The sequence below is a fragment of the Medicago truncatula genome, chromosome 6 (assembly GCF_003473485.1).
Source record: "Medicago truncatula cultivar Jemalong A17 chromosome 6, MtrunA17r5.0-ANR, whole genome shotgun sequence".
NCBI classification, from domain to species: Eukaryota; Viridiplantae; Streptophyta; class Magnoliopsida; order Fabales; family Fabaceae; genus Medicago; species Medicago truncatula.
Genome location: NC_053047.1, coordinates 38855429 through 38865359, shown reverse-complemented (window position 1 = coordinate 38865359; position 9931 = coordinate 38855429). Strand labels below are relative to the sequence as shown.

The 9931-nt window shown below is 30.6% G+C and overlaps 1 long non-coding RNA gene across 2 annotated transcripts; it reads right to left on the bottom strand.

The window, feature by feature from the left end:
* Nucleotides 1-4883: 4883 nt before the first annotated feature.
* Nucleotides 4884-7432, bottom strand: LOC11440945 (uncharacterized). Of its 2 annotated transcripts, none has more exons than XR_003013073.2 (4): nt 6886-7432; nt 6685-6741; nt 6163-6393; nt 4884-5649 (listed from the first exon to the last, which is right to left on the bottom strand). It is a non-coding gene; the product is annotated as an uncharacterized lncRNA (long non-coding RNA). The 2 variants fall into 2 exon arrangements; XR_003013072.2 differs by having other exon boundaries at nt 4884-5247.
* Nucleotides 7433-9931: the final 2499 nt, after the last annotated feature.

The window sequence follows — 9931 nt, the reverse complement described above, 5'->3', positions numbered from 1 at the left end:
AAATTTAATGAAGTAAAAGTCAATTTTAAATTCAATATAATGAATGCATAATCTTTAGAATCAAATCTTTCATTAGACTTTTTAGCAAATGCCACAAAACATTTGTTAGCATTTCTCACATATATAAATATAAAATAATATAAATAAATCAAACATGATAATGTTTAATTTCAATTGAATGTTATTTGGACAATTAAAAATTGACAAAGTATTTTTTTTAGAGGTAAATTTACAAGGTATTTGACAAATTAAAATATACATGGATCATGCAAACTAGTGTTTCGGCGCCCTGGTTAATGAAGACAGAATTTAAAAAAATTAATTTAAAAATAATATTTTTTAGACTTTTGAAGAATTGATCGTAAACTTTCAATGCGCTATAATTTTCCTTTACCTGTGTTTGAGAGTATCGGTTAACATTGCCTAAAATATATTATATACAACTATTTGATAATGATTTGATTTGATTTGAGAAGGGAGAAAAAACTAATAAAAAAAAATTGTATTTAGATCATACATAAACAATTGTGGACAACTAAATTCTTTTTTCGGCAGTGGCTCTCAGGTGTGGAACACTTTTTTAAACGTCATTTGGCTTGCTACAGTTTGGGAAATATGGAAAGAAAGAAATAACAGGATTTTCATAGATAAAGATTGCTCGATTATGCGTATAGTGAACAAAGTAAAGTCTCTTTCCTTTTCGTGGTTAAAGGAGAAATTTGTTCTTTTCTCTTTTAATTATCATGGTTGGTGGCTTAGTCCCCTCGCTATGTTGGACAATAATTAGTTGTTATTACTTTGGTTTGCTCTTTTTGTTGTTTTTTCTTTCACCGGTTTGGAACTTTTGTACAGATTTTTTGTTTTTCTTATGCACACATTGTGCTAGGAAATACATTTTTGTGTTGATAATATATTTCATTTTAGCTTCTTCAAAAAAAAATTGTTGACAACTAAATAACATAATTTAGTAGTATAATGAAGAAAATTGATGATTTTGGTCTAAATTGAATGAAATACATAAGTTTGTTTAACCACTATTTACTTATACTACTATATAAGACCGAATTGAGTATTTAGTAGCACATAAACAATTGTTATACTTTTTGAAAGAAAAAAAACACTTATGAAAACAACTTATAGCATATTTGTAAGCTATTTTTATAAGCTCGATAATATATCTTACGAAAATAGTTTATAAACTAAATATACAAAATAATTTAAATTTATTTTATCTTGTATTATAAAATAACTTATTCAGAGGTGTTTATATGATAAATTGGTATGCTATAAAAGGTATTCTAAGATGTTTATCCAACCAAGATTTACAGGTTGAACTATTTGTAAAGTCTAGTTTTTAAATATTGGTTCTTTTTGTTCCTTTGATATCCTTTTCTAAATATTTCATATTTTATTTCAATTTGAAGTTATGCCACGACTTTACATATAGTTGGCTCTTGGCATTTTTTATTAAAATTTTTTGCAACGTGTTTATATGTATATTGTGCTCATGTTTATAATAAAGTGAAAATATCTCATTGGAAAAAAATATGTGATGATAAGACTAATGGATACTCAAATAATTTGGTTTAAATGGTTGATGATCTCTATTAGACGAATAGTTCAAGAAAATCTAAATTTAATTTTTAGATGAAACAAAAAATTATTAAATTTTATTTATTTTGTGATCGAACTTCATATTATTATAATATCTTTCTTTTGAGCAAGATAAAGTCAACACAAAAATGAAAATTCAAATGAAATCCAAGATTGATAACTTTTTAATTAATTTGGTAGATATGATGGTACATCAGGGTTTGGTACAGTTGGATTTGTATTTAATGAATGAATTTTTTATGTTAATGTCTAGATCGCATGATAGAGATGGAATGGTTCCATTGTTTTCTTTATTTATCCTTCATTTCCAATCCATCTAACTCTTATCTTCCTTTTATATCTCCTTTCAACAAATAAACAAATGATATAAAAAAAATCAACTCAGTTACACATTTTTGTCGCTTTCATTATTTCGGTTTCACTTAGGTTTTTCTAAGAAAAAAAGGTTTCACTTGGGTTTTGTAAGAATTTTTTGGCTCCTTTAAATACATTTTCTTTTTGGTCAAAAACAAGCATTCTTCACGCACGTAACTGTGAAGACTAATCTCTCGAATCTTGTGGGACTAAAACGAACAATAAACTCGCTTTAAAAGTTTTAATGTTGTTGCATCTCTAAACTAAAAGAGGCATATATCATCTCTAAACTCGCATCTAAGAGTTTTTGTAAATATTGCATGCATATTTGATTCTACTAGTACTCATCATTATTAGTTTGCAATCACTCAAATAGTAGTAGCATGTTTTTAGATTTTACGATATTCTTTGTCATGTCACCGTATGTATATAGTCATCTCTCATCCACTTAGCCGATCTGCGTATGAATGAATGCTTAATATTATTAAGGGTTTGTCTAACATGTGCAATATTATTAATACCACTTCATAGCTTTGTCCCCACAGAACTGGATCCTCGGCAGCGCTTTGTCTACTGCCATCTCTGCTGTCATATATCAACCGTTGGATATTGCTTTCTTTTTTCTCAGCCGTTGAATTTGCTTGTGTTTATAAGGAAAAGGTTTGAGCTCCTCCTCCACATTCTTTCCATAGCACGCGTACTAATGGGTCTGTTTGGGAAAACAAAAAAAAGAGCTTTTAGCTTTTAGCTTATAGCTTATAAGCTCGTTTGACAAAAAAAGCTCTGTTTGGTAACACTTTTTCACCATGAGCTTATAGCTTATTTCACGAGCTTATAAGCTGTTTTTCAGAAGCTATTCCAAGTAGTGTTTGAGCTTAAGCTTCTCACTTTTTCTTCCAATTTTACCCTTATTATTTCATTTAAATTGTATTTTTATCCATTATAATTTTTATAATAAGCTACGTAATAAAGACTACTATCCCTTTATTCCAATTTTTTGTATATATATATATATATATATATATATATATATATCAGCTGGCATTTTTTTTTTTAAATATATACCTTCGTTTTTTTTTACGAAACAAAATACTATTATTCTATTAATGTTACCTTTTTTTTTTTTTTTTTGAGGTAAGTGTTATTTTCTTTATTCTCTGTTATTAGTATTACTCTATTAGTGCTACCTTTTTTTTTGTTTTTGAGGTAAATGTTATTTTCTTTATAAAGTAGAAACACTTAAATGATAATAAATATAAGATAAAATTTTAGTGAATAAAATTTAATTTAATTTATAATACATAGAATATATTAAATTAATAAATTTAAAGTATTTTTTTAAAGAAAAATTAGTTTACAAAATTACAAATACTTAAATTAATGATATAATTTTTATTATGAATTAAGAATACCCTTTATGTCATTTTACATTTATCAGCTAGTTGAACCGCTATTTTTACCAAACATTTCAGTTAGCTTATCAGCTAAAAGCTATCAGCTAGCTTATCAGCTATCCGCTATTTTTACCAAACAGAGCAATTATATTTTTCTGCATAATCAAAGTGTACATAATAAAATAATATTAATATTAATCCCTTCAAAGAAAAAAATAATATTAATATTTTTTTTTTCATAAAACATTCAATAAATTTTAAATCTTGTTGTTCTTGAGAAAACTTAAACCAAATTTTGCTTAATTTAGTCTCTTAATTTATGCAAATTAATTCAACTTGGTCTCTTAACTTTAAAATCAATCAATTTAGTTCCTTATTTTTATTTTTTAGGGAATTTAGTTTCTTAACTTATAAATGTTTACACAACTTGTTTCTTGGAATTGTATCTTATATTGTCAAATCGCTCCATATGCATCAAAATTACAAATGTGTTCGTAAGTGTTTTTTGTTAATCATTTTGATCATTGAATGTTATTATGTTGTCAAAAAAATTCTTGAATAATCTAAGGACTATAGTGATAATCCTTCACACATTACGAGATAAAAATAGTTAATGGATCGAAAATATACGATCATATCCATATATTAAAGGAAGATTTACATAAATAAAGGGATCAAATTGATTGATTTCAAAGTTAAAGGCACAGTGAACTTTTAAATTAAATTATGGATTAAATTGAATGATATACATGAGTAAACTTTAAAACAATGAACACAAGTTATGAACAAAAGAGACTTTTCTTAAGAAAAACAAGTTTTAAAGTTATTGAGTGTTTTTTATTAACAATAATTGATTTTTTTTTTTAGAATTATAAGTTATTAAATGTTTTGTCAAAAAAAAACAAATAATAAAATTAATATTATGTACATTTAATCCTAATATTAAGTGTAAAGAATGTGGACGAAGAGCTCAAACATTTTTCTATAAACACAAGTAAATTCAACGGTTGAGAAAGAAGAAAGCAATATCCAACGGTTCATAGGTGGCAGCAAAGATGGCAAGAGACACAAGCGTTGCCGAGGATCCAGTTCCGTGTTCCCACATACTACATTCATCGAAGTAGTAACAAAAAAAAAATCTATCATTTATAACTATCCTACAAGTTCTTTTTAAAAAATATCCCTCCAAAATTCTAATTCTACTAATTAATAATTAAATTAAAAAACACAACAAATAACTTATATATTCCCACTAACTCATGTCGCTCAGACATACAGCACATAAAAAACCCACATATTATCTCACTAACTCGCCATTTTCGACCAAATTGTCCACAAGCAACATCACATATAAATACACGACTAGACCTTCCACCCGTGTTGCCGCACGGATCCTATTGATGGCAAACATAACATTCAAATAGATAGAAAATAATGTGCTTTTGGTGCCAATACAATGTTAATAATAAAAATACAACTACTTGACCAAAAAAAAAATACAAATAAAAAGGAGTTCATGTTTGTAAATTACGAAAAATTTCTTTGTAAACAACATTCGAAGTGTTATCCATGCTAACACCATTCTCATTGGTCATTAGAATCTTCAGACCATTCTTTGATGTAGCTCTAGATATTGCAAGATAATTACATCCTTCACTCTTACAATGAAAATTTTATACATTATAGTAGTCAACTAAACAACATTATAATCATGGTCCTTTGACCCTCTTTGTAGTACTTAAAAAAAAAGAGAACATTCTAATAAAAAATAAACTACATTTGATTGTAACATCTATATCTTCACATTCCTCATCGGTTACCGGTATCTTCAAGTCTTCCTTAAAGTAAATTATTATGTAAAGGATGCCGGTAACTTCGCCATTTTCTGTTCAAAATAAACATCAAACTTTTAGAACCAATCACTGTAGCATAAAATATTAGCATCAAAGTAATTTATTTCGAAAAAGCAGTAGCATAAAATCTTATTTCTTTTGTATATATGTTGACAGTACCATATATATAAATAGCAAAACACAATATAATAAGCCAAAAGCAATAGTGATTGGTATCAAGTAATTAAATGGTATCAAGTAAATTAAACCAAGACCTTCAACAAAAGAAACATAATTTTCTATAAAATTAGCATCTCCAAAGGACCACCTCAACAATAAAACAAAGTTATTTTGGCATAAAGTTCCACATCTTGTTTAAATTTCAATAATTGAGTGGAAAGCACAATGAGGCTGAGTTTACTCCAAACAAAGTTCTTTGGTTATATAATCAGGGCCTGCACATAGTCAACATCAAATCAAATTTGAATAAACAGTGAAGTAAATATAATTACCAAAAAAAAGTTGTATATGCTACTATCTTAATCCATCAATCATTACATAGTACATTGGCATGAAAAAAATTCATAGCACTGTGGTTTATATGCTACTGAAGGCTATATATGCTACTGAAGAAGACTCATGATAAAAACTCATCTCCTACATCATCAAGGCTCCACTCAATTATTGACAGTATCATATGTTTCAGAGTGCAGAGTACAATTTGTAGCAATCCACAGTAACTTAAAAAGACAATGCTAAAACATGGACAATGCAATTTTTTATAAATACATGATCTTTGAAATCATTACAACAAATGGACTATGCAGGGGTTAAATACGAATAAAACTCTATAAGCCATTCTACTTAAATAAAATCTTTATCCAAAATTCCTCCATACTTATTCATCTTTGAATAACTAAATTTCAGAAGATTAAAGAAAGCAAAATATCAAGAGACGACATTCTCACCAAATGCTTAAGCAACTCCCAACATTGTGCATGAAAGTGCATCAATTTAAAATATTTCTGTGGATGCTGGCAACTTCACAGAGGGTCGATAAGGCGGGGAATGGCCACTTATGACAGAACTGGTACTGCTGAATTTTCTTTTTGTAAGTTGGAGCATATATTGAAGTAGATCCTCTGCTGGCTGAAGCTCTAGGTGCAAGATGTTGCCTCCAAAATGTTGTGAATCTTAACCTGCAGCCAGTGGTTAAATGTTTGTCATGTTATGAGACATCTTAATGTTGCAGCTCAAAACCAAGTAACCAATGTCATTTAAAAAACACACTTCATGTATCATCATAATTTGATTGACAACATGCTTGATAAAAAATGTCATTTTTTTAGTCTATATCCTTTTTTTAACTGCAAATATAACTCAGTTAAATAACCCAACACTTAAATTTGCCAAGGCTGAAACAAATATCGAATAGTTGGTGGGCAAAAGTGAGAACAAAAACTAATTCACACAGAGGAATTTGTATTTACCTTTTGTAGCTTATGTCTTCAACATTTGGTTGTTGTTTCCTGTTCTCACGCGTAAGGCTGAAACAAACAAAAATGGAACCACATATGTTACATAGATTTGTTAAGAAAGAAAAATATAGAAACAAAATTCTTCACTTGTGGGAGAAAAAGGGTTAAGATGAGTGATGGGAGGAACAAATTTCACTATAGTCAGTCACATACTCACAGAAGAAGCTAAGCGAGAAGGTTGAATAGACGGTGAGATTCTCGATCGGAGCGGAGCAATGAAGAAGAAGCTGAGTGATGAAAGGATGGTGTTTTTGGGTTTCTGTTAATGTGAGTTCCTGTTTAATCACCGTTCACCAGTCCACCGCTTGTTGTCTCCACCGCCGAGACCACCCGACCTACATTTAAAGATCAAACGTACACCACTGCATAGAAGAGATCGGAGATCGTGACTCGTGAGGGAGGCTTTGGTGGAGAAAGAGAGAAGAAGCAGCCATGATTCTGGGATAATGTATGACACAAAAAAGGGGGAGAGATGAAGAAGAATAGCACCTTATGTTCGACCTACATTTAAAGATCAAACACACTGAAACGAAAGATTAATGGGAAGTTGAGAAGAAGGAAGATCTGATTTTATTTTTTTTGTTTGAAATTGGGAAAAAACGATGATTTGGAAAATGAATAAAATTAAGTGTGGGAGACAAAGTCATAAATACAATTTGGTATCCAGAAAATTGTATTCTTCCTAAGTATGCATAGAGCCGTGTGAAGCACTTGAGGAGTTAATAAGCTGTAGTTGTAAAATTTGAATTTCAAATTGAGAAAGAATTCCGCCAAAAGCATTAGGGTTTTGGAAAAAGGGTGTGCATTGAAGAAAAAAAGTTGTTTAGCGCCAAAATATTTAGGGTTTAGGGTTATGTATGTGTTGTTTGCAATTGTACCTTAGGATTAGACTAGTTCGTCTACCCGCGCTACCACACGGGTCATATATAGTTTAAAACATTATTTGAAGAAATATATAATAATCGTATATGTTTATTGAAAAGTTAACATGGTATATTTAATGTGAGTTTGAGATAAGTATGTATACTACGCCACGACATTTGATACACAATTTACGAATGATCGCACGTTAAGAATTTCAATAACTAACCACGACACTTGATAACGGTGAACTCGTGCCTTTCACAATTTAGCATAACAAAATGCATAAAATATGTCACTACATGGACTTGAAATTCATCTATGGATGGATTTTTTCTAGATTGTCATAGACATGAAAATATGCTCACTTTGGTGCCCAATAAAATCTGCTCTGATATGCACATTGTAATAGTAAACACATGCACTTAATATTGAAGCATATCATAATACATAAATAGTGTCATAAAGTAGGCTTCCAATACAGCTAATTGGGTAAATATGTTTACCAAAAGACAACAAACCTGAGATCCAGGACAGACATGAAATACTTAACACATGAAACATACACTTGCAACATGTGATGCCTATGCCTTGTGAACTAATTCGTTCGTTCTATCAGGTTTAGTTTAAACCTGTGTATAATGCATCTATACTTTGCTTCATTGTGAATAACCAAGACATTTTCGATTTAGTAAGCTGCTCTATTCTGCACCAAGGACCGAATCTTAGGTATAAGGACCTTCTTGGCAATTGCTTGAATTTTTCCTAGCTGCATAGTGACACAAACTTTACGTCAGACAAACATCAAGTTTTATGGTGATAAATATTAAAGAATCATTTTGCACCGTGAGATACTTTTTCGTCTAGCAGCAACATGTGTATCGAGCTATCTTATGCTGGCTTGCTGAAATCTAGAACACTCCAGACATTGATGACATGAATATGAAGATTGATGTTCCTTTTACCAGCAATAATTGCAGACACTGAAGTGATGATGGGAGCCATTCTTTTGGGATATCAACTATATTTCTTAACATAAACCAAACTCCCATCATTCTAAACCAAATGTTCGAGAACTACACAAAGGTATGCTTCAAAATTGCAAACGATCCGGAAATAACAGGATTACGGATCTTCTTCCCAAATCTATCCTTCAAGCTTATTTCAAACTTGCCCAACCCAACAAACACCATTGTTATCCAAGCACCCAGCTAAAATTTGTTAAAATCCCAAAGCGCATGACATCCCCTAGTTAGATAGATGCAACTGATGTGTCTCTCGACATAAACCTCAAACTCATTTCCTTTGCTTTCAACCAACATCGTGTGATGATCGATCTGGTCACCAAAGTCATGACTGAACATCATTGGAAGAAGAACAGCTCCCTGAACATTGATAGAAAATAAGAACGTCGGAAAAAAAAACACGGCGAAGCTCATTATGAGGGGACAGAACATTGATATTAATTATGAGAGGACACATATATACATAACAACCCAAATAACTTACATGCTCAATGTCGAACTCAACCACATATGTTCGATATTTCCGACGAAGCTCGTTAACCATCGTATCAAATTCACCAACAGGGTTGGGATCCAATGGCGCTGCATAATCACCAACCAAATCAGAAATCTTATGCCAATACAAATAGAAAAACGGACTAATCGAACTTTATAGTTTTACCGGTCAGACAATGGTATGATAGCAGTGTTCGGATATCTATGTTCGGCATGGCACAAATGATAAGAAGAAAAGTCAAAGTATGAGGGAATAAGAGCATGTATATATACACATAGGGCACACATAACCTATACAGTTAAGTATTGCATGGAAACCCATTTTATCGGTTCCAGAGAAGAACTTGAAAATCCTTTTAGAAAAAGGGGCAAGGGAAATGAAGAATAAGAAGAATGAAGAAGTTCTATGAGTGAGAAACTACTAAGATAATAGAACTGGGTGTTTAGAGAGAATACATAAAAATGTCAAATTCTTGGTAAGAATGAGATTTTGAAAAATTAAGAAGGATGATTTTGGAATACTCAAACTATTTTGAATGCTTGTACAATTCCAATACATAGAAGGAGAATTTTTAGCGTATCCAAGAAAGAGAATATTAAAAGTGGGGTAGCTTTTGGAAATCAAAATTAGAATTTAGTGCAATGCAATAGAAGGTTGTAGTCATTTGACTTGATGCATTTACGTTAGTTAATTTAGGTGGAATGTGTGCAGATCAGTTTGCTTTGTAATCAACGGTTGATATACATTCAAGCAATAATTACCATTTGTGCTTCCCATAATCAAGATTAGATGTAGGGTTGATAGACTAATGGCGCAA